The 25,107-nt window shown below is 39.8% G+C and overlaps 2 protein-coding genes across 2 annotated transcripts in view; one reads left to right on the forward strand and one right to left on the reverse strand.

Moving 5' to 3' along the window:
- The window catches only part of TNNC2 (troponin C2, fast skeletal type), a 35,769-nt gene that overhangs the window by 8,601 nt on the left and 2,061 nt on the right, over window positions 1–25,107 (reverse strand). The gene's annotated exons all lie outside the window — the stretch shown is intronic.
- The window catches only part of SNX21 (sorting nexin family member 21), a 55,180-nt gene continuing 48,413 nt past the window's right edge, over window positions 18,341–25,107 (forward strand). Inside the window, exon 1 of the mRNA XM_063459153.1 lies at window positions 18,341–18,451. The gene's annotated coding sequence lies outside the window, so the exon portion shown is untranslated. The remainder of the gene's footprint in view (window positions 18,452–25,107) is intronic.

Consider the following 25,107-nt stretch of genomic DNA (forward strand, 5'->3'; position numbering starts at 1 on the left):
ATTTTCCCCCTTTGAACCTCTTTGATATTCATCTCAGCTATCACTTTATATCCCTTTCATCGCCCTCTTCTCATTTCAGCAACCCCATTTTGTTCTTTTCCTTCCCTTCTGCAGACCCCTCCTATCAATCTCAAAAAGAGTCTTACTTGGTCTTCACTGACTGATCCCTCGAGGTTTTCATGTGGGCCATGTGCAAGAGACTCAGCCTATGTTCTGCCAACAGAAAATATGGGGGCTAGAGCAAAAAATACATATATAATTTCTTGGATCAAATAATGATCTGGCTGCCACAGGCCATAGTACGTTTGGAGGAATAGAAGAATTATCTTATTTTGCCTAGGACACACTAGGTTTCACAATTCTATTGTTTTACTTTCACAATTTGTAACATACTCACTTCCATCTTAAGTCTATCGGTCACTTGCCAAATCCACTCACCTACTTTCTGGGGGAAATGTCCTTTTTGACTCTAAAATGCCATTTCAGATTTCTCCTTGGGTCAACAAGCGGTTACCCCACATATTAACTACAATAAGCTTGAATATTTTAGATAAAAGGAGTTGCTAAAGGACAGCGTTCATGATGTACTCAGGCAGTCAAGTAAAATTAAACCTTTAGTCCCCCAAATATGGTAAAAAACTATAGAAAAAAAAAGTGAATTTCGGGGGAGCACACAGCACACTCCTGGAACATGCATTTCTCAGTAGTGATACTGCCATGACAATCAAAATATATACAAAACACCGATTAAGGAACAGAGCACACACAGAAAAACATACAGTTTAAATTTTACAAGGCTACTTAAAATCACCTATCTCAGCAAACAAACATGGGGATTCAATTACACCATATGGCCATATTGTGTTAAGCCCACCACTACACCACAGTACACCAATATCTGTGGGTTCTATGCTAATTTTAACATGGGTGATTAAAGAGACACTATAAGCATCCAGACCACTTCACCTCATTGAAGTGGTCTGTGTGCACTATTCCTGTCCTCCTCAGTCCTGCAATGTAAAACATTGCTGTGCTAAGACTGCCTCTAGTGGCTGTCTACCAGACAGCCCCTAGAAACGCTTCTTGGATTTTGGAGTTTGACTCCATTAAACAATGCTGGACGTCCTCAAGCTCTGCATGAGGACATCCAGCGTCCAGGAAAAATCCAACAGGAAAGCATTTAAGCAGTGCTTTCCTATGGAGAATGCCTAAGTCGCTTGTAGCACTCGCCACACATGAGCATTAGGTCCCCCTATTGGCTGACATCAGAGGAGGGGGTACACGACGCAGGTCCTGGGATATTGGGCGCTGAAATCAGGTAAGTTAATAAAGAGTTACTTAACCCTTTACAACTTGAGGAGAATTGGGTGCAGGGGCAGAGGAACACGTTAGTGCAAGGAATACAGCTCTGAATTAAGAATACTAAAGTGTTCCTTGAACATTCTAACTGCAATACTTACTGCTTAAACTGCTTCCAGAGACTTTCCTCAAATGTATGCTTTCCTGTGGTCACCTCCAAAGGGGCACCAATAGTGGAGGGGTGTGGTACTCAACCCAAATGGAATCTGGTCTGGATTCCAAATATGCATAGAAAAAAGACGATTGATGGACACACAAGGAACACGCATTTCTCAGTAGTGGTGCTCAAAAAACGCACATTAAATTTTAGCTCTCATAAATGAAACTGTCATTTAAAAAGCATATTCTCTGGGCATAATACAACTGTAATGCACGGGACAGATTGTGGCCTCATCAGTATGCTGTATTTTTTTGCATGCTCAACTCACAAAAAAAACCCAATAAATGTTTGGCGGAATTTTGTACCATAAGCCTCCTTAGCCACGCCCCTTCATGCCAGAAAGACTTCCTTATCAAACGTATGTACACAGCTTAGACCCCAACAGCAGGGACACGGTGAGGGATGGAAGCATGGGCATGGCAGGAAATAAAGGGAAATGGTACAATCATCGCTGGGGAGCGAGGTAAGTGTGGGTATGATTGAGTCATGAGGGGGCATGGCTGGGTTGGTAGGCAGACACAAGGTTGTAGAGGTTTTTGTTTGGCTAGATGAGTTGCAAAACATTGCCCACAAGCATTTGAAGTGTCATGGCTTCTTTGCACCTAATTAGATGAATCAATACTAGGGTCTACATATCACTAGATGCATTGGGGATACATTTCCCATGATGCTCAGTCAGCCCTTAATGGGAAAGAGACGGGCATAGAGAGAGAGTGGTGTATGAAAACAGTGTGGAATGGAATCAATTTAGCCTTGTCTAGTGTCTGCATGTGCCTCCCTTACACCACAGGCAATGTCCTAAACCCACCACAATGGCCAGAAGACAATCCCTGAATATCCCCGTTCATGGAAGGAATAAACCTGGGGAGGAAGGAAAAATAAAAAATAATATATGTATTAGGCATCATTATCCAGAGCTGATGCCGATACAGATTATTGGTCGGCTTTCAGGCCGAATGGTGATAGCCGGTGCCAATAATTCTGTATATTTTAAGGTTTGAAAAAGCAACACAATTTCTACACAAATCTGACATTAACTGAACATGCTGTCAGCATTTACACTCCTATCAGTCTCAGGCTGCCAGTACATGCGGAAGTCAGTGAAATCTCAGCATGTACAGTGCTGTTACTGATAGGAGTGTTATTGCTGACAGCAAACAAACTCCTATCAATCTCAGTCAGCCTGCCCAGTACATTTCAATAGATTATTCACTGTCAAACCTGCCTTCAGCTGAGCTATGCATGTGGGACTCACAGTGAGGGGTGACGTGAGATTGCAACAAGCCACCTCACTGGCTGGAGCTTCTGGATGCTCAAGACGGTGTGTGTAAGTTATTGGTAATATCAGTAAAAAAAATATTGACTTTCCGAAATATGCAAAATAGCTCTAATAATCGGTCTATCCCTAATACGTATTCCCCCTAATTTGTTCGGCTCTACCTATTTACTCCCCTATATTGCCATACCCTGTCCAAACCCAGCTATATCTCCAGTCATCCGTAACAGAGAGAAATGGAAACTGCAGATCATGATTGACACATGTTATTTTTTCAACACACACTTATCAGTTATTACAATGTCAATCAATGCCCATTCCCGCCGTTTCTCTGGGCATTACCGCACTATCACATATCACATGAATTTTCTAGTCACTGTCAATGATCTGAATTGTTGCTACATTCAGGCTTAAAGGAACACTCCGAGCACCATAATTATTACAATGTGCTGTAGTGGTTACGGTGCTTGGAGTGTTCCTTTGATACAACAACAACAACAACAAAAAACAATCAGAATATAGGTTTGGTTTTAAATGGGCCAGTTTATTTTATTCCTGTCTACCCATATCTCTCATTGCTTGTGTTCTGTAAACCGAGGAGTTTATCTTTTTATATATATTTGAACTTTTCTTACAGGGTTATTTACCAAAGTGTGAATGCCTGAGAATTCTGAGCAGTGGCGTACACACAACCCATGGGGCCCCGGTGCGAAAACTGATCCGGGCCCCCCCCCCTCCCCCTGCGCGAGCGCTTACTCTGCGCAGGCTGGGGCCGCAACACATGGCGGCGGGCACCTGGTCGCAGGGCTGCGACCCGTGCGACCGCGGTATGTATGCCAGTGCATGCATAAACACATACACTTAAAGGACCACTACAGACACCCAGATCACATCAGCTCAATGAAGTGGTCTGGGTGCCAGGTCTCTCTAGTTTTAACCCTGCAGCTGAAAACATAGCAGTTTCAGAGAAACTGCTATGTTTCACTGAGGGTTAATCCAGCCTCTAGTGGCTGTCTCATTGACAGCCGCTAGAGGATTTTCTGCGGTTCTCACTGTGAAAATCACAGTGAGAAGACGCTGAACGTCCATAGGAAAGCATTGAGTAATGCTTTCCTATGGGCGGTTTGAATGCGCGCGTGGCTCTTGCCACGCATGTGCATTCGGAGCTGAGAGGCGGATGGGGACGGAGAGATCCCCAGCGTTAAGGGAGTCCGGCGCTGGAGAAAGGCAAGTGCTTAAGACACACACACACACACACACTCTCATGATGAACAGACGCACACATTTACTGACAGACACACACTCAGTGACAGACGCACACAAACATACTCAGTAACAGACACACACACTCTAACACTAACACACACACTCACTAACACACACTCACTAACACACACACTAACACACACACTAACACACACTCACTAACACACACACACTCACTAACACACACACACACACACACTAACACACACACTCACTAACACACACACACTAACACACACACTCACTAACACTAGCACACTCACTAACACACACTCACTAACACACACACACTCACTAACACACACACACTCACTAACACACACACACACACACACACACACACACTAACACACACACTCACTAACACACACACTCACTAACACACACACTCATTAACACTAACACACTCACTAACACACTCACTAACACACACACTAACACACACACTCACTAACACACACACTCACTAACACTAACACACACTCACTAACACTAACACACACTCACTAACACACACACACACTCACTAACACACACACTCACTAACACACACACTCACTAACACACACACTCACTAACACACACTCACTAACACACACACTCACTAACACACACACTCACTAACACACACACTCACTAACACTAACACACACTCACTAACACTAACACATTCACTAACACACACACTCACTAACACACACACTCACTAACACTAACGCACACTCACTAACACACACACTCACTAACACTAACACACACACTCACTAACACTAACACACACTCACTAACACTAACACACACACTCACTAACACACACTCACTAACACTAACACACACACTCACTAACACTAACACACACTAACACACACACTCACTAACACACTCACTAACACACACACTAACACACACACTCTAACACACACACACTCACTAACACTAACACACACACTCACTAACACTAACACACTCACTAACACTAACACACTCAAACGTTTTTTTTTTTTATTTAATCCCCCCAGCCTCCTTACCTGTGGGCGAGCTGGGGGGATTCCCTGGGGTCCAGTGGTGTTGCTGGCCCTGCTGTCACCCGGCTGGCTGGCGGGCGCGCGAGGGAGCACTGTCCCCTGAGTGCTCCCTCTTCAGCTCCCTCGCGCGCCTCGTACTGATGCCGGAGCCGGAAGATGACGTCATCTTCCGGCTCCGGTTTCAGTGCGGTGCGCGAGGGAGCTGAAGAGGGAGCACCCAGGGGACAGTGCTCCCTCGCGCGCCCGCCAGCCAGCCAGCCGGGTGACAGCAGGGCCAGCCTCGGGGGGCCCGGAGGTGGCCGGCTCCTGGGCCCCCCAGCAGAAGAGGCTGGCCCTGTGGGTACATACCTGGGTCGCAGGGCGGCCGGGCCCCCTGGTGGGCCGGGCTCGGTCGCAGCCGCGACCCCTGCGACCCTGGTATGTACGCCACTGATTCTGAGTGACTTTTAGGATACAACAGCTAAACTGGAAAAATTCCAAAAATCAGCTTTGTATCTTTTTGAGCTATTTTGGTCTAAAATTAGAAATGAATTCTAAACTGACGTCGAATTTTAGACAGTTCACAGTTTAGTCTATAACTCTGCTAGTTTTGTTTCCGTTTAAAGCCATACTTCTACTATGAAATGGGAGCACGTTTAACCCCTTAAGGACTGAGCCAAATGTACACGTTTTGATCAAAATAAAACGTAAACAAACTTGGAATTTGACTATATGTCTGTTCAAACGTAATTCACCTCTTTCATATTAAGTGCACCCACACTTATTATATATCAAACCTGTATATGAGGGGTACTGTTGAACCCAAATACTAGTGTTTCAAAACCATAAAACGTATCACAACAATTATATCGTCAGTGTAAGTGCCGTTTGTGTGTAAAAAATGTCACTTTCACTGATGATATCATCGTTGTAAAACATGTTACTGTTTTGAAACACTAATATTTGTGTTCAGCAAAGCCTTTCAAGTAAGACAGTACCCCCCATGTACAGGTTTTATGGTGTCTTGGAAAGTTACAGGGTTAAATATAGTGCTAGCAAATTAAATTCCCTGGACTTTCTGCCTGGGTTGTTAGGCAGGTCCTGCAAATTGTAATTAATAAAATGACTTAATTTTGTAAAAATATTACATAAATATATATGTAGAATTAAAATATATAAATATATATATACACATTCTTTGGTTTTACTATATATTGGGGCTGATGTGTACTGTAGTCATTTGCAGCCGCCCAGTGATGGGAGTGAGCGCAGGACTTATCTTTCTTCATATGTATATATATATATATATATATATATATAATTTTTTTAAATTATTGTTATTTATATATACGTATATATATATATATATATATATATAGTGATATATACACATATATATTTATTTATGTATATAGATATACATATTATTAATTACCTCAATAGCCCCATGTCTCCCCACCCATAATAGTGTGTTTTATTTCTTTTTTTTTTTTTCTTTCTAACCTCAGACCTTATATTTCAGACTGGGCCCCTTAAAACAGCATTAACACCCAGCACTCCCAAGCAACCAAGTCCTGCTGAATCTTCAGAGCAGAGGTATCATCTCTTGATCTCCAACAGTTGTCAGCTGACATTGATTCACAACTGCTGTCCATCCCTTCCCTCTCCTGTCCTTCACGGGCCATCTCCATATATAATTCTACTCTTACATCTGCCTTGAACACTGCAGCACCACTCCAAACAAGCACCTCGAGGAGGACCCGCCCCCAACCATGGCATACTAAATCAACGCGCTACCTGCAAAGATGCTCCCGTTGTGCTGAACGCTCCTGGAGGAAGTCCCGCACCCAGGCAGACTTTCTCCATTATAGATTCATATTGTGTTCATACAGTGCAGCCCTTGCCCTTGCCAAACAGTCCTATTTTTCCACTCTCATTAGTTCATGTTCCCGCAACCCCAGGCGTCTCTTTCACACCTTTAATTCTCTTCTTCGCCCTGCTGTGGCCACCCCCAAAACTACTGCTGATAACTTTGCATGTTACTTCACTGACAAGATTGAACAGCTAAGGAAAGAATTCTCCCCTCCTTGCCTTTCTGTTTCTCAATCACACATAGATCATGCCTTTCCTACCCTTCAGACATTCTCCCCAGCTACTGACCAAGAGGTGGCTGCTCTTCTTTGCTCCTCTCGCCCCACCACTTGCCCGCTCGATCCTGTCCCATCTCACCTTATTAGATCTCTCTCCACTTGTCTCGTGCCTTCTCTAACACACATCTTCAACTGCTCGCTCTCTTCTGGCATCGTCCCTGCTGACCTTAAACATGCCACTGTAGTACCTATACTAAAAAAACCATCCCTCGACCCATCCACCCCCTCTAACTACCGTCCCATATCTCTGCTCCCTTTTTCCTCAAAGCTTCTGGAAAGACTTGTCTTTACCCGTGTGTCTCATTTCCTCAATTCCAACTCTCTCCTTGACCCCCTTCAATCTGGCTTCCGCCCTCTCCACTCTACAGAGACTGCCCTTATCAAAGTTACTAACGACCTAATCGCAGCTAAATCCAAAGGCCACTACTCCATACTAATTCTTCTTGACCTCTCAGCGGCCTTTGACACCGTTGATCATGCTCTCCTTCTTCAAACTCTTCAATCGCTTGGTCTCTGTGACTCTGTCCTCTCGTGGTTTTCCTCTTATCTCTCCCAACGCTCATTCAGTGTCTCCTTTTCTAATGATACCTCCTCCCCTTGCCCTGTCTCGGTTGGAGTTCCCCAAGGCTCCGTCCTTGGTCCCCTTCTATTTTCTCTTTATACTGCCTCTCTTGGCAAACTTATTACCTCTTTTGGATTTCACTACCACCTGTATGCTGATGACACCCAGCTATATCTCTCCTCCCCGGACCTCTCCCCTGCTGTCCTGCAACGTGTCACTGCTTGCCTTTCTTCCATCTCTGACTGGATGTCATCCCGCTTTCTGAAACTCAATCTCTCAAAAACTGAGCTCCTTGTCTTTCCTCCTCCTAATACTGATCCTCCTCTTTTGCTCTCCCTCCAAGTTTGTGGTACCAACATCAGTCCATCCTTGCAAGCGCGCTGTCTTGGCGTCATACTTGACTCTGGTCTCACCTTTGAGCCTCACATCCAGCATGTTGCCAAATCCTGTAGATTCCATCTTAAAAACATAGCCCGCATCCGCCCCTTTCTTGCACCAGATACTACCAAGGAGCTTGTCCATGCTCTAGTAATTTCCCGCATGGATTATTGTAACCCTCTCCTGATTGGTCTTCCCAATAGCCGTACTGCACCCTTACAGTCTGTAATGAATGCTGCTGCTAGATTGATTTTCCTCTCTAGTCGTTTCTCTCACACCTCACCCCTCTGCCAGTCCTTACATTGGCTTCCTGTATGCTATAGGAGTCAATTCAAGGTACTAACTCACACCTATAAAGCACTGAACAACTCTAGCCCCTCTTATATCTCCTCACAGATCCATAGGTATGTCCCTTCTCGGTCTCTCCGCTCTGCCCGTGACCACCTCCTGTCCGTTGTCCGCACTCGTACGGCCAACTCGCGCTTGCAGGACTTCTCACGGGCGGCTCCCTTCCTATGGAATAGCCTGCCTACCGCCATCAGACTCTCCCCTAGTCTTTCATCTTTTAAGAAGTGCCTTAAAACCCATCTCTTTAGGAAAGCTTATGGCCTCCAAGACTAACCCTTACCTCACATACCTGTCTCTTGCCCTCTCCTAAAGGGCAGCCCACCTTATTTGATTGTAAATTCCTGTCCTAATGTGTTTTACACCCCACCTCCTATAGAATGTAAGCTCGTTTGAGCAGGGTCCTCTTCAACCTATTGTTCCTGTAAGTTTATTTGTAATTGTCCTATTTATAGTTAAATTCCCCTCTCATAATATTGTAAAGCGCTACGGAATCTGTTGGCGCTATATAAATGGCAATAATAAATAAATAATTTTGTTCTAAGTGTATTTTGATATCTATATATATATATATATATATTAATATCAAAATACAGTTAGAACGAAATTACACACACACACACACACATATATATATATATATTTTTTTTTTAAATGTATTTATTATTTTTTTTACGTATTTATATATTTATTTTTTTAGCCCAGCCATACACGAGACACGCGAGAGCAGAGACCGGAATTACAGACCGGATTGGATGAGGATCATTCCCCATTACTACTTCTCCCGATTAAGAGATATTCTTTTGAACACCTCTCCTACAAACATGCAATTGAACAACTTACTGCTAGTGAACAGATTCAATTCTATGGTCCACATCTACAGCATATACAATATGTGGTGAGATCCAACCATTTTTCATCATTTAAATAGTGCACTTTTTTCAGTCTGTTGAACTCTTTAGTTTTTTCATCTTTCTCATTGTTTGGTCAGTTTTTTCTTATTTTTCTTATTTTTTTTCAAATTTTTCCATTTGTTAATTTGTTTCTCTTTTTCTTATTTTTTGTCTTTTTTTTCGTCTTTCAATTTTTGCCTCTTTACATCAGGATAATAATCAAGTGGTGGATCCACCTGAATATTTATGAACTTTCAACCTCATGCATATGGTGTTTATGGACTATATATAGCTGTAAATAGTCTGGGATGTATATATTATGAAATTTTGTCACATGTATCATAGATTAATTCATAATACATCAATTTATATATTTAGTAATAGTGGTCTCCTTTTTTTTTTTACTTTCATGCATTTTTATGCGTGTGAGTGCGGTATAAATTGATACATTTTTTGAATTTATTTTTTATATTATATATAATTATATATATTTAATTAATATTATTCTGTGTATTTTGAGATTATTATATATATACAATTATATATATATTAATATTAAAATACACTTAGACAGTCAATGTATGTGTAAGTGTATATATATATATATATATATATGAATATATATATATATATATATATATAGTTAGATCATATATACATATATGATCTAAGTATATATTATTTTATTTTAAACTGTTTTAAAACTTTATTGAAAATTATTTCAGGCAGCAGGGGGACTACCTGTCATTCCAGGCACTCCCCCTGCTGGCACTTCTATGGATGGCTATTCCGTCCTCGCAAGGACCTCGCGATCACATGGCCCAGGAGGGCCGAATCGGCAGCAGGGGGACTCCCTGGGATGCCATTTAAGTCCCCCCATCGCAATCGCCGGCGAGCAGGTAAGTGAATAGGACGGCGTGGACGTGCAATGCTGCTCACCGGCGTTTAGAGCTGGGTCCCCAAGGATGGCATAGCACGCCCTCCGTCCTTAAGGCGACGGAGGGCGTGCTCCCTTAAGGACGGAGGCAATTGTCCATGTTCTGAACTAAAACAAAACCTAGCTTTGGAGCTACATGTCTGTTCAACCATAAGTTAACTCTTTAATATTACATCCACCCACACTTATTATATATAATTTTGTTCAGGAGAAGGGCTTTTATTTCACATCAAATATTTATATATGAAACAAAATTCTGCGTGGCATTTGATCTGTGAATGCCATAATGCTGTTAACATTCATGGCAATAAAATACACACACATATATATATATATATATATATATATACATATTTGTATGCTCTGATGTCCCCAATGGTGTTTTGAAAAGTTACACGATCAAATATAGGGCTTGCCCATTTCAGTTTTTTCACATTGAAATTCGCCAGATTGGTTATGCTGCCATTGAGACTGTATGGCTGCCCAGGAATGAAAATTACCCCCATCATGGCATACCATTTGCAAAAGTAGACAACTCAGGGTATTCAAATGCAGTATGTCTAATTTTTTGTAGTAGCCACTTAGTCACAAACTCTGGCCAAAATTAGTGTTCATATTATTTTTTTAATTTTTCACAAAAACGGCATTTTCACTGATATCATCGTCATTATCCATTTTACTGTTCTAAAACGCACATATTTGTATTCAGCCATGTTCCACGAGTACAAAAGTACCCTCCATGTACAGGTTTTATGGGGTTTTGAATAATAACAGTGTCAAATATAGGGCTTTTAAGTTAAATTCTCTGGTATTTCTGCCTCAATATATAATTAATATAAAGATGCATAAATGATATATAAGAGACATTTAGAATCAAATATATATATATAACTAAGCAAGTAAGAGAGCACTTGGGAGACTTGGTATTGATCAAAAGTGATGCTGCTTTATTTAAACCACCAGTATAATAGCACATAAACAAAATCAATGTTTCACTGTTCAACTGGACTTTTATCAAGACTTTTGATCAATACCAAGTCTCCCGAATGCTTTCTTACATGCCGAGTTATAACTTTTCGGTTGGATACTTTACACCAGGAGAAAGTAAATTGAGAAACATTAAGTGCGGAACCCCATGTTTTGTACACATGTACATATACATTATTTCATTCTAAGTGTATTTTTGATATATTATATATATCTAGTGTATATTATACACTAGATATAATATACTCAGAATTACATTAAATATATATATATATATAAAATAAAAAAAAGTATCTTGATATTAATATATAATCATATATATATCGATATCAAAATACACTTAGAATGAAATTATATTTAATTTATGTATTGTGTATATATAATGAGCTTATTTTATTAATTATACTTTGGCCTAACAAACCAGGCAATCTGTCAATCACGCCGATCCGAGTCATGTGATCATGGGGTCAGTTGTCAGCCGAACCCTTCCCCCCCCCATACTGATCCTGCTGCCAGGAAGGCCCGATCGTTAGAGTGTGCTGTCCTAACAATCAGGAAGGGGTTAAAGTGGAAATCTGAGAATCATGATAGATTCTGTTTGTTTTTTTTAACAATTTATTTTAGTTTTGTAACTTTTTGGGATATCCCTTTTTTTTTTTTTACTATAGCATATGTAACTAAATTAAGACACAGCTGGGGTCTCAACGTGTCCCGGATTTTGTGGGTCTGTCCCGCGTCCTGGGCACCTTCATTCCGCAACAATGTAATGTCCCGGAATGAGCTGGGCCCCATATTAGTGAAGAGGGGCCCCATTTGAAATGTGCGTGCAGCAACCCTCCCTCACTCTCTTCCCTCCCTCTGAAGTCCCAGTGCTGCGAGGAAGTTCAAACGCGATGACGTAGCTTCCTCCCAGCACTCTTTGCAGATGGCCGCGCGGGAGGAAAGACAGAGGGGCTCCCCTCCCAGGACCAGGTAAGTGAGGAATACATAATAACTGCTTTGGAAGCAAGGTCTGATCCCGCACTCCTAAGGTTAGAAACTATACGCAAACTGGTTTTCATTTCCAGTTACGCAAATAAATGTATGACTCAGTCTAATGTAGAACTAACTTGTCTTACTCAGTGGTTTAAATGGGCAGCTATTAGGATTGGCCAATCTAATATGGCTCTTTCCAAATATTCGCAATAGCAGGCATTCGTGAAACTACTCCTGGGCATTTAGCTGAATACCAGCTGAGGGTTTGGTAGTGGAAAGAATCTTATCACACGGGACGGGTGGCTTAATGCAGTTTTCTTTTCACAATGCATTCGGGCCATGATGTTTAAGTTCATTAAAATGCGTTGAAGTGAAGCCAAGAGAAAGCTGAGGGTTCTAAGTTTACATTTGCTCCCATGGCAGTACAGAAATTAATTTCTCCAAATAAACGTATTCAGGTTAATGGATAATTGAAAATTAGTAAAAGCTAACAGTGTAAGATAACAATTAGTTTATTTATTTTTTTATTACTGTTTTTTGATTACTTAGATACCACGTATTCATATATTAGTCTATTCTGCAGGATCTGTACACTTTCCAATCTCTAAATAAATGTAAAGAATAATGGCTTATTTGTAGCTGTTCCTGGTGACGACATTTCTTTTTAATAGGCCCCTAACACTAAGAGTCTGTGTCTGGTTTCACTTCACTATATACTAAAGCTTGATCTTAAAGTAAAATGGTCATGCTATTTTTGGGGGTGAATGAGATAGGGTTGTGATAGTCACTCTGTGTGGCAGGATGAAGGAGGATGAGTGTGAGATAGTGACAGGGGATGTGTGTGACAGGGTTGGGGTGAGTGTGGTTGTGTGAGAGATGGTAAGTGTGACAGGATTAGGGTAAGAGTTAAAGGACCACTATAGTGCATACTCGTTTTCCTGGCACTATAGTGCCCTGAGGGTGCCCCCACCCTCAGGGTCCCACTCCCGCCCGGCTCTGGAAAGGGGAAAAGGGGTAAAACTTACCTTTTTCCAGCGCTGGGCGGGGAGCTCTCTGCCTCCGATCCTCCTCCGTTCCGCCCCGTCGGCCGAATGCGCGCGTGCGGGAAGAGCTGCGCGCGCATTCAGCCGGTCACAATGCTTTCCTATGGACGCTTGCGTGCTCTCACTGTGATTTTCACAGTGAGAATCACGCAAGCGCCTCTAGCGGCTGTCAATGAGACAGCCACTAGAGGATTTGGGGGAAGGCTTAACCCATTTATAAACATAGCAGTTTCTCTGAAACTGCTATGTTTATAAAAAAAATGGGTTAACCCTAGCTGGACCTGGAACCCAGACCACTTCATTAAGCTGAAGTGGTCTGGGTGCCTAGAGTGGTCCTTTACTGTGATAGGGTTAGTGTGGTATGAAGTGCACTGATACCTATACAGTGCAAATTCTATAGTTCAAATACTATCCAGTTTCCGCCTCTTTTTCCTCCAACCTACACCCCCCTGTTCCTCTTTACTTTTTTGCCTTGAATACAAAATCTAATATACTACAGTGTAGCGCAGTCACAAGTTATTTCAGTGACCTAGACAATTACACATCCTTCCTGTAATTTCCATCATATGCTCTCCCACCACCTCCACCTCCGACAATTTTAAAATGATATGGGCTGCTAAACACCTTGTTAATATTCTCCTAATTGTGTGTGTTTTTGGCTTTGCATTGTACGATCAGTCCTGGACTCATTCCCATGTGTGTGTCTCTCTTGCGTGCCAAGTTCAAATCTTTGAACTTTTGAATCCATCGGTTTCTGATCTCTCAACATGTACCCTACATACCATATGGGGGAATAGACATGAAATGGGGGGTGTGGGGGCGATGGACATGAAATATGGGGGGATATGAAATATAGGGGGAATGGACATGAAATATGAGAAGGATATGGAATATGGGGGGAATGGACGCTGAAACCCACGCTACGCAGCTTTGTCCGGTGTGAAGAGGGGTTGCAGGAGGGGCAAGGAAGTGTCCCTGAATTACATTTTTGAAATGGCACAGCATTACCGAGAATTTAAAAATACAACTATAACACAACTTTGAAAAAAATAAGAAAAAAATTGTTTTATCAGTTATGAAGTGAGAGGTTGAATTTTACAATAACATACCTACCAGCACAGGTGTCCCTCTGTCCATATTTTCTATCATAATGTCCCTTTTTTTGTTTTTCAACTCTATGTTATTGTTTTGTCTGACTGTATAACAGAAAGCCACAGAAAAAATACTTGCAGTAATGTGTCTTTAAACTGCAATAAATGTGTTTAGAAAGCAGTCTGTGTAAATACGATACATTGTTCTTGTTCCAAATTACATTTTAGTTGTACATATTGTTGTTAGTAAGTTACCTTAAATTTCTTAGTCCTGCTTTGCCCATTTTAAATGTAGGGAGGTATGCAATAAAATCAATTACAACGACAAACTGCAGCTTAGAAGATATCTGAGAACATAACATAAGACAAATATAACATGTATAGCTTGGAGGAAAGACGAGACAGTGGGATAGAAACATTGAAATACATAAAGGGAATCAACACAGTAAAGGAGGAGACTATATTTAAAAGAAGAAAAACTACCACAACAAGAGGACATAGTCTTAAATTAGAGGGGCAAAAGTTTAAAAATAATATCAGGAAGTATTACTTTACTGAGAGGGTAGTGGATGCATGGAATAGCCTTCCAGCTGAAGTGGTAGAGGTTAACACATTAAAGGAGTTTAAGCATGCGTGGGATAGGCATAAGGCTATCCTAACTATAAGATAAGGCCAGAGACTAATGAAAGTATTTAGAAAATTGGGCAGACTAGATGGGCCGAATGGTTCTTATCTGCTGTCACAGTCTATGTTTCTAATTTAGCTAATGGCAATACAATATTTTTTGTAACTAGGCTTTCCTGATGACTATCTCTAATAAACGTCTTCAGGGGTATTTACAAAAGGGAGAAGTGTCAGGAATTCAAAGTGAATTTCAAAGAACAAAGCAGCCAAATTAGAAACATTCAAAAAAGGTCACTTATGGCAAATTGAGATTTAAATTAAAATTCTCAGTTTATTGAATAACCCGGGAAATGTGATGTTACATATGATTAAAGCAGCTACTCACATGTTTTAACAGCTTTTCATGGTGTATGTGTGACCCTTCAAAACCAGTTTAATTTGAGGTATTACCTTCATTTGATATAATGTCTCAAGTATCTGGGATACTTATTGAAAACGGAATAACAAACTACTGTAGTATTAGACACTACAAATCCTATAAACCGCTGGATTAAAAAGTAGAATAGTTCTGGTCTTTTATTTATTCACATATTTATTAACAAGTGAATGTGCGTATAATATAATGAGGATTATTCAATAAAATGTTTTTCACCAAGAATGTGCAAATTTCGTCCAAATAACTAACTGGAAGTGTTTTTCTCTATCGTGGACTCAAATGTGCAATTTCCTTGTGGATTCCTGACAATCCATAAATCAGTGTATAACACCTACGTGTTTCTTTACCAAAGTGAATTTCAAATTTAAGGCCGAAGTGGCCAAAATGAAAGCATAGCTGACAGAAAATTTGTCAAGTTTTGACCTTAAATTTAAATTTCACTTTGATATATAACTTTTCTTTTAGTATGGTAAGTGGAGTTTGTATGATGTATAAAATTAACGCAAACAAGGCTATTCCCCAAACTGCGACTTATCAGGGACTGACATTGGATTTTTAAATGTTAGGCCCAAATAGCTGAGTTAGAAACATAGCTGAACTGAAGAAATGTTCAAATATGTCTATTGTGGCCTAATATATATATGGCAAGAATCCCCGGTTTCATGACTAACCCTGGCTGAGTTTTATTAAAGAAACCAGGATTATTTGAACACTGTGAAGGAAATTGCCACACCCAATGCATCTTTTAAAAAATAAATATCTGAATTGTATTTGTCAAATCTCTGTAATTCTTACTTTTTATGAATAAATGCCGAGGAATTAGGGTCGACCACAACACGAGGTTAGAACTCCATGAATCATGAAAACAGATGTTACAACGAAAAATAAATAAAAAATTATTACATATATGCAAAGGATTTTTTATCTTTCCAAAAGAACATACATGGGAACTACATATCTAAAATAATTAAATACATACATGGATGTCATTTATATGAGGTAAGTGTAGACGGGTGTCGGGGGTATTACCTTGATTAGCCTCGGGTATTTTCAACCATCATCCATAATGCCCCTTGTATTGCAGTCTCTCCTGCCCGCTACTGTTAGCAGTCACTTAGACTCTAAACTGAGACCTTGCACAGCAGAACTATTTCTGTGTGTGGATATAATCTGGCTGTCATAAATAAATAAATAAATATGTCCAAATATGACAAACTCTTAATGTCACCAGAGATTTGCATGGCTCCAGAACCTGATACAGTAATACACTAGATGTTTCTTTATTATGTGTTTTTTTGTTGTTTTGCTTTTGTGGTTAAATTGCTTATTTGTTAACTGTATTTAGATTTGTGGGAAATATTAGAAGCTTCAGAATAGTATATGGACTGACGTGATTAGGGACTCAGGTGGTTTTACCCTTGCAATCCTGTAGAGGGCATTGTTGTGCCAGTGAAAGCAGCAAGGACATTTAAAGCCTGTGTGATTTGATATGTCAAAAATACATTATTGAAGCAACACACACACACACACGCACAAACAAACACACATGTATGTTTATATATCATACAGTTATAGGTCAAGATAAACCGCTAATCAAACTTAAATTTCCTTACATTTTATGAAAGCTATACTGCTGTGAACATACAAACTGCACCAGTTTCTACATTACAGGAGATTTGATGAGTCAAAAAGGCCACCACTACTTTTGATTATTATGTAGACTTAATAGATGCTTATATAATGGTGGATGTTAAGCCAATTTATTTACATTTCATTCACCCATTAAACGGACTCAGCCATCTACAAAATATGTCGACAACAATGTGCTTTTTAGGTAGGTATGCAAATTGAATTCATACATCGTGTTTTCAGAATTGTCAGCAAATATATCAATAAAGCTATATTTAATTGAATATTGCATGTGCTTCATTCAAAATGGCAGCTGCCATGGATGCATGCAATGTATGTGCATTGACCCATTACAGCCATATTACTGATTCTAAAATACAAAATTAGGCCCTGCGCTCAAACTCATTAGAGATTTTACCTTTTAGCTGAGAGCAGCAAGGTAAATTGTTAGTGTAGGACTCATCTAGGAGGTTTTCCTTGACATGGCAGGTGAGCTTACACTCAAGTGGATACTAAAAAGCTCCAGTTTTTTATATGTGCATAGCGATTTGGGATAGTGAGCAAGTAACTTTTTTCTTTGGTTCTTATATTAGTGATTCTATTGATACCATCGTCTCAGTAAAGTAAATAAATCTGTATATGACAGTTACAAATTTCCACTTGATCACTATCCATTTAAAAGTGAAAATTCAGCCTTGAATGGTAGAAATTAACCATATGGAGGCATGCCAGGGACCCTCTACGTTTGCAGCTGTGAGTTACTTTTAGACCTGTTTGGTAACGTAGGACTTGGAAGTTGGAGCCCTGTTTATTTTATTTAAAATCAATCTATATCTACACATTGAAAGCGTATGCTCTTAAATAACACAATATCAAAACAACTGTTAGCCATTTGGCCAGCATAAAAAATAGATAAAATAAAACAGAGTGGTTATATTAATAGTCACTTCAACCCTATCCACTGGAAGTAGAGTCACATCCAATAAATATTACAGTAATGCAATGAGCTACAAGGAATTATAAGGAATTATAGAATTATAAGGAATTCTCGAATATCAATCAGTATTACAGTAAAAAATTCATGAAGCAATAATAGAAATTACAGGGAAGGTTTATATTGAGTAATCAGAAACAATAAAAGTACAGGTAATAGTGGGCGGAATTAGAAAGGGTTTAAGTACCAACGGGAGGAGTTACAGTGCAGAGTTTCATGGTAATCTAAATTGGAAATAGACTCAAGCACCAGGTTCTGCCATTCGTGCACCCCTCTCTATTGTTAAACCAAAAGGAGGCGAAAAACACAATTTGAAGCGATTCCCAATTGTACCACACAAAGGTAAACAACCCTTTCTTGGAATTTCTTCTAAATGGAAGTTAGAGTTTGGAGCGACAAGTCAATCAAATATTTAATACTAAATGTTAAACAAATACAGGGGGGGGGGGAGTTTAAATATAGGGTAAGAAGAGTTATTCGTGTACCAAGATGGTATGGTAAAAATGAGCAAAAATGTGTCTAGGGGGATATGTTATATGGAGTGTGTGTAAATATATATATATAGCAACATCAATAGAAATTAATTGCACAGATATTATACAAGAAAGGGTGATTTGAGTTAGTGCAATTGACAGAGAGATAGATAAGGATGAATGAATGGACGGATAGACAGACAGACAGATGGATAGACAGACAGATGGACAGATAGACAGATAGATGGATAGATAGACAGAAATGTGGCTAGATAGATAGATAGACGTATAGATAGACAGACAGTCAGCAAGATAGATATGTATATAGACAGACAGTAGGATAGATAGATAGAACAAGAGGAAATATAGAAAGCTTTAGACAAAAGTTACACTAAAAGAAAATACATTTAGAATGAAACTGTGACTCAGGAGAGTTTTTATAAGAGGAGCTTCATACAGTAATCATAGTGGTTGTGGTAGGAATGATATTGTGCAACAGATGTAGTTTTGGTGAATTGTTATTGATAGCTACAGAGTAAATTACTGGGAATTAAAGTTTGCGGTCACTGGTCATGCTATTGATGGCCATAATTACAACTTCTTTGTGTCTTTGGAGGGCGCTTTGATTCTTGCTATTTTCATAGAGATCGCCTGTGTTTTGTAGAAACTCCCTTTTTATAATGAATGCTACAGAGCCTTGATGGACATGCCAAGCTAAAAACAATGTTATATTAGTCAGAAGGAAAACTCCTCAAATAGTAAGAGTCATCTTCTACGTCCAAGCCTGGGGCTCTCTACAATCTCTAGGGGATATCAAGAGCGACTAGAAGAGGGGGTTACAGAGCTCCCCGTTTTGTAATAAATAATTAAAGTGTGCTGTAGGCTGCGGAATCATTGCTTAGGTTTATAGCGTGAGTGTCATATAGTCTCCCCCTATAAATAGGCGTTATGAGCAAAGTGCTAACACCTGTCCCAATCTGCAGCTGTTCTGCACTAGGAATAGCCCTTCCCATCATGTACAAACATGTTTAGATCAAAGCAAAACACAGGTATCTATGTTTTTCATGGCGTATCAGATTTCTTTCTAATTGCACAGTCTTATACGGAGACAGAAGTCGTTGGAGAGAGAGAACCGACAATGGCCTCGATTTAATATTGTTGGGCAAGCTTTCAAATTATTTCATATTTTTGGCTAAACGGTTAAAATCATTTCATGTTATTTTAATACCGTGATATTTTTCTTTGTATATATTGATACATTGTATTTATATCTGGTATATTTGTAGAAATTCATTTTATAAGTATATAAAAAAAAAATATTAAATAAACGCCAATCTTGGGCTTATTCGATAAACCACAGATAATTGACAAAAGAATTGAACATTTTTGTTCAACATAGTAAAATCGAAAAAATCTGCAACACAGCTATTTTTCCCTAAAACCTGTGATTCCTTTGTCCGTTCTCCATACTTCTCTATTTAGTGTATAAAGCCAACTGTTTAACAGCATTCTGCTTGCAGTATGTTAGCGCTATGATTTATCATTTTATCGCTTAAAATGTAAATGTTTGGATTCCAATATATACCCTATTGACCGCCATAGGAACAGGGTCCAACATGACATTATCTCATTCTAATGACCAGATCTCAAGGGTTCTTTGGGGAAAGTCCATTAGAAAATCACTTGAATCGTATAGTTTGCCAGATCTGTCCAGAATTTTCTGGACTCTACAAGCTGATGGGCAGTGCATGAAAAGTGCTTGCCGGCAGGATCTAACATGCAGGAGGTGATGAATGAAGAAACTAAGAGCAACTTTATGAGTTAATTAATCTTCCCTCTACAGCATGTGAATGCTTTATACTACAGGAAAGCACATTTCATTATACCAACTCTCTAACACGGTGGGGTGACCGGTATCAATGAACACAGTTGGGCATCCAGCAATCCTCACTGTACAATGCTAAATATATCATTATATAACTATATCATTAGATGGATAGGGCGTTAAGCAGTGTGAATTTTGGCGGCAAATTTCAATTTAGTTTTAGTCACAGTCTTTTGACTAAAAAGCCATTTTAGTTTTAGTCGTATTTTAGTCATCTGAATTGTTTTAGTTTTAGTCTATTATTAGTCAACTAAATCTCTAGTAGATTTTAGTCAACACGACTAAAATCTAATGGGTTTAGTTAAAGCTTCTATCTGTCTCTTTGTGTCCTCCCAGACCCTCTAGGTGTCTCTCTCTCCCAAGCCCTGGTCTGTCTCTTTTGCCCCTTCCACAGCCCCTCTGTGCTGAGTCAATTTTGGCGGCAAATTTCAACATTTTAGCTTTAGTCATCTGAAGTGTTTTAATTTTAGTCTAGTTTTAGTCGACCTCAATCTCAAAAATGTTAGTTGACAAAAATTTGACTAAAATTGTTGACAAAATGAACACTGGCGTTAAGTATATGAGCAGAGTGTTTTTATAATTAAATCAAGCACTTCAACAGTAGATCTCAGCCCACGTCCTATGAAAGCAGGATTCCTATAATTAAAATGAATGCAAAATGAAATAAAATGGCATCAAATCAATCAGTGCTCTGTTTTGATGACAGGTGGCTGATAAGATAATATTTGTTTTCTAAGGAGCTCAATCATTTCGGTGTTCATTTATGAAAAGGTTCTGCATTTTTATATATTTTTGTATATTTTGTACTTTAACATTCACACTATTTTGGAAAAAAAATGCACAGGATTATTCAGTGAAATGTGATACACATTTTATAGATAAAAAAGGCTGCAGGACATTGTGTGAAACTGTGTCTAGAACTGAGGTTTCAAAAACAAAAATGGCCTTCTGGCAAAGCATTATGGGTGTTGCAATTACACAACAGCTGAACATTCTAACATTGGCTGTGTGTGGTCTGCTGTGCCCTTCCCTGTTATTTGTGCATTATGCTTAAGTATTGTGGTTGTTTGTCCTGTGCTTACTTAGAAAATCTGGGTTATGAAAATATGTTTCTGTGACTTGGTGTGACCACATGTCTATAATCTGGGACTAGTGTACGGCTAGTGTGCTGGGATACTGAGAGCAAAGTCCCACAAGGTTCTTTGTAAGAATGGTATTATTGTATAGACGTGTGTTTATATAAAAAAATATATCAAACAGTCTGCACTGTGAGACATACAGAAACTGAGGTGTTTTGCTGCAGTAACAGGTTAAGCATGTTTGTGGCTAATTTGCGTCTGAGGTTTGTTTGTGTGTATAATATATACGTATGTGTGTGTGGAATAAAAAAATATTGAGAGAGAGAGAGAAAAATAGTGTGTTAAGAGTAGATACTGTACCCGTATTAGTCCTGTTATGACCACATTTTTTATTGGACTTATAGAATTTTGGAATGACAAGCTTTAGGGGGGTCTACCGAAAGCTTGTCATTCCAAAATTCTGTATATGTATGTCAAATATATATATATATATATATACCTGAGGGGTCGAAACGTTGATTTGATGTTCTACACTGTGATGTAAACTTTTGTCACAATAAATAAACGATAAAGAAGTCCTTTTGAGTGCTCCTATTTTATCAATGGGTATATATTTATATATATGATATATATACATGCGTGTGTGTGTGTATATATATATATGTGTGTGTGTGTATGTATGTATATGTGTGTGTGTGTGTGTGTCTTTTATATATATACATGCGTGTGTATATATATATATGTGTGTGTGTGTGTGTCTTTTATATATATACATGCGTGTGTATATATATATATGTGTGTGTGTGTGTATGTATGTATATGGGTGTGTGTGTGTGTCTTTTATATATATATATGCGTGTGTGTATATATATATATATATATATATATATATACATCCACACATCCACACTGACATTTGATACAAGATATTAGAATATTTATCTCAAGAAACTGTTGCCAAGTGGAAATCTGCATGTAGAGGATCTATTGGCTGTGGTAGGTTCGTGGTAATGCAGAACGTTGGACGGCTTCCAGTTAGAGAGTAGGCTGTAAAGTGCAGCTGTCTTATTTTGAGAGCTCAACGTGTCTGAGGGAAAGATGAAACCTCACAGAACCTTCACACGGATCCATTAGCTTCACACGGACTCTTAAGTATCGCACAGAACAATGGACGAAGAGAGACACTTTAATTTTAGCGCTGTGAGCGGGGGCGTGTCAAGGAAATTGTGACATATTAAGACACTTACTAGTAACAACTTGCAAACAATATGTGAATAAGTATAAGAACAATGTATCTTATTGTATCTGGTTTCTAAACACACCTATTGTAGTTTAAAACAACATTACAGTGAGTATTATTGCTGTGGAGCTCTGGTATCAATTCGGACCCACCCGAATACTGAGCACCTAAAAAAGAGGGACATTAGGATATTAAAAAGGGACGGAGGGGGGGGGGGGGGGCCGGACCGCCGAGCTGGATGGTCGCTCGCAAGACCAGCTCCAGCAAATGCAGTCTAATTAAGCTGCAAAATTAAGATTTACAACATAAAAACTGTTCAGGGACGGCGGCCCTTACCGGGTGGAGAGCACCAGAACCAGGGCGAGGCTGACCCAAAGGGTTTTAGTCCCCTGGAGGAAGAATCTTCACTGGCACACCGAGGCCTACTCCAGCGGTGAGCGGGGCAGACGGCCGCTGCCCAGCTATCCTGCCTACCGATGCTCCGCCAAGAGCCAGACCCTGAGGAACCGGCTCTGTTCCCCCCCCTATGGACCGGGGGGGTGATCCCGGTCCTCACCCTCGAGCCCCGACCACCACACAGCACCCAAGGTGCCGCAGTAAGGGCGCCCCCGACCCGCGATGGAAACATCGAAACTAAGATGGCGGCGGCCGCGTGTGTGGGCACTGAAACCAGCAACTACCTGCCTACCCGGAGTGGCAACAACCAGGAGGGGTTGAAGGCATCTGCAGCACAGTCCACTACTGCAGCCACCCACCCACAGGCACCCCTGCCTTTAAACAAACCACACAGGCCCCGAAGCTGAGACAGGGATGGGGATAAGACCGCGACAGGCAGCGGGGAAGGAAACTACACAGGCCACACAGAACAAACCGCAGGACCCTGAACTGCAACTGATCATCACCCCGACACAGCGATCCATGAGGTACCCTGCCGGGAGCTATACTACTCAAGATCTGCCGCACGGGGCCCACCGCGCGACCCTGAAAGAGACTGAGTCCAAAGCAAGCAGAGACTATGGAGATATACGAGAGAACTCTTTGAAAGTAAGTCTCATTGCCACACAAATTTAGTGTATAACCCTGGACTGAACAAGTAATTGGGGGGCGAGGGGGTGATACTTAGCACTCCTCAGCGACAGTTAAAAGTGTTTGCATGTTACCCACTTCTCTAAGCGTGACACCTTAATTTGTATGTACCCTATGTATGTATGTACTATCCCTAAATACAAGGTGGATAACATCCCATACTTCAGAAGTCAAGCCGTCAAAGTTTAAAGTGCGCGTTCTAGAAACGTTATATATTAAGATGCCTGATCTCTGCGATCAAAGTCAAATATTGTTTATTCACTAAACAGTGATTGTGGTGAAAAGAAAAATCAATCGCAAATTAAATTCACAGGCTAAATGTCCACAGGCTTTTTTTCCCCTCAAACAGATTTTTTTTGCCTAATTTTTTGCAATTTAGTTCACAGTTTATTACAATTTGTCTTTTTTTTTTTTTTTTATTGAATAAGCCCCGATGGGTATTATGCCTTCAACAACTGTGATCAGTATGTAAGACTTAAGAGCTTATCCACCAAACTGTGAATCATCATGGATTGGAAACTGAATTGCAAATGTATACAGACAGTGCTAATTTGGAAAAAAAAAAACGTAAATATAAAAATTGAAAAATGTAAAAGTAAAAACTGTAGCTATTTAGTCACGGATTGGTTATTTCGGGCTGGGTTTAGCTATTGGGTTATCAATTCACCCCTCATTTGCTGTTTAGTGAATAAGCCCCTTAGATTCTAAGAAGTTTGCTCAATTGCCTTTGCATGGTGCGAACAGCCGTTCTCACATACTTCAGATGCACAACATTGCAACCAATGATCTGTATCTTTCTGCACACATTAGATTCACAACACAGCCGCACATGGATACAAAACATTCTAGACTCGGAAATATACACAATGGTCAGCAGTCTTTTAAGACACACAGTCAAACACGGGGCTTAGTGGAGTTGGAACTGCCAAACTGTCAGTTTCTAGAACAAAGGGCTCTCAGTTGTCCCTGATCAATCATGCTGTGATCAGTAACAACTGGGTGGAAATTTCTACTTCCAAATATAACCCAAATCAAATACAACACTATATTAGAGTTCTATAAGAATTTATTCCATAAAACACTGAATTGAAAATTGAATTGCAGAATTTATGCAAAAAGTGATTATAATGACTCAAAACAATTAAGCTTTAAATCCAAGATCAACATGAATTGTCGATTCAGGAATTCTCAAATCATATGGACCATGTTTGGTACCTACTAGATATCACAGATTT

This window comes from Pelobates fuscus, chromosome 6 (genome assembly GCF_036172605.1).
Source record: "Pelobates fuscus isolate aPelFus1 chromosome 6, aPelFus1.pri, whole genome shotgun sequence".
Classification (NCBI taxonomy): domain Eukaryota; kingdom Metazoa; phylum Chordata; class Amphibia; order Anura; family Pelobatidae; genus Pelobates; species Pelobates fuscus.